This window comes from Nanorana parkeri, unplaced genomic scaffold (assembly GCF_000935625.1).
Source record: "Nanorana parkeri isolate BGI_ZX_2015 unplaced genomic scaffold, ASM93562v1 scaffold2130, whole genome shotgun sequence".
NCBI lineage: Eukaryota > Metazoa > Chordata > Amphibia > Anura > Dicroglossidae > Nanorana > Nanorana parkeri.
Window position 1 is genome coordinate 175,836 of NW_017308398.1, and position 1,714 is coordinate 177,549.

Sequence of the window (1,714 nt, forward strand, 5' to 3'; positions counted from 1 at the left end):
CCCCCCGACCCCGGCTGAAGACTCCGGGAGGAAGTTGAGTCACAAAATGTTTCCTGCCTGCCCTGGCCGTGTCACCTCACTACCTCCCCCTTCCCCCTCAGGGGTCCCCCAATGAGCCCCTCTCTACCCCTCTCTCAGGAGTTGGATTCCGGCAACGTACAAGTAAAGTTGCTGCGTCAGAGGCCGCCATTGATGGAGAAATTGAATCTTATCAAGAAAAAAACACGGAGGCGGGTTGGGTAATGGCTGAGGAGGTGACAAGAGTTTCCTTGAGAAAGAGGAAGCGTATTCTGAACTTCCTGTTACAGCGTTGTTAGGAAACTTTTTCTTCTTAATGTCAACAGAAATTCCAACAGAAACAGAATCAACAGACAGAAGACATCGAATGTGACAAGATCAGCAATTCCCAAGAATTGCAGTCTATCCAATCACTAGAGACCGGTGACATCACTGAGAATGCAGCCTATCCAATCACTAGAGACCGGTGACATCACTGAGAATGCAGCCTATCCAATCACTAGAGACCGGTGACATAAATGACAATGCAGCCTATCCATTCACTAGAGAGCGGTGACATCACTAAACCAGAGTGAAGCCATTTTGTCCTCCCTTATTGCTCCGGAATAGCGATTTGGGCAACAAAATGTCTCCGTCTGTGATTTACATTTCATGACGATATAATTGATATAATTCACGTCGGTAATAAAAGTGTTAATTAGAATGCTGAACCAGCTACACCACAGGCATGTTCTGGTGACAGCAAAGACGGTAATTACATTATTATTAGCCGGCCTGCCATTCAAATCTCCAGTAATTATTCCGGCTCCAACATCCTGCACAACATCCTGCTGATTAGCCGGGAGAGAGATGAGAATTTACAGACACCGTCCGGGCGCAATCGCCGTCTGATACCGCTCAGCGCTGCTCGTGTCACTTGGCACCTGAACCTCTCTCTGAGACATTGCATGAGGAGCAATGCGACTCGCACCTCTTATGGGAAGGAGGAGGGCGAAGAAAATAATAAAAATGGCAGAAAATGCACCTAAAAATGCGCGTTCCAAGGCCGATCCCCATCTCATCCCTCACAAATCTTGCGACGGCCGCCATTTTTTTCACGGCGGTCATTACCCTCAATCTGCCGTCCTTCAAAACGTCCCTGGCCCTAGCGAACATCCTGATAAATAAAAAGGTGGAAGCGGATCTGCGTCAGGAAGCCGAGTCAGTCCCTGCCGGGTTAGGTTGTGACTGGGAGGAGTCGCAGGCCTCTAATGTCAACCCCCAGGGAACGCTTCACCTGGCGACGCATCAGCTGGGGGCGGCCTGCGGGGAATACGCACATAAAACCGGCGTACATACATCGTCGGGTAGAGACTGATCACACGGAAGGTACCGGATGCACGCATGGCGCAAAGCCGCCCAATTCCATTAGAGGGATGGTCCAAAAAAAAAAAAGATGGTGCGGAATGATTTCACTTTAATCTGATATTTTATTGCGTTGTTTCATCGGAAATTTCCCAACCCCCCAAAATGGATTTAAAAAGCTTCATTTTAACCTATTGTTGTATGTATCAAATGGATCAAAGCTGCAGCAAGATGCCGTTTTCAATGCTTTAACATTCATAACCTCAGATCCTCAGATCAGCCCCCCTGCCTCCCCAGAATGGAGACCACACATCAGCTCCTGTATCATCAAGAGCCCACATTAGCCCCCCCC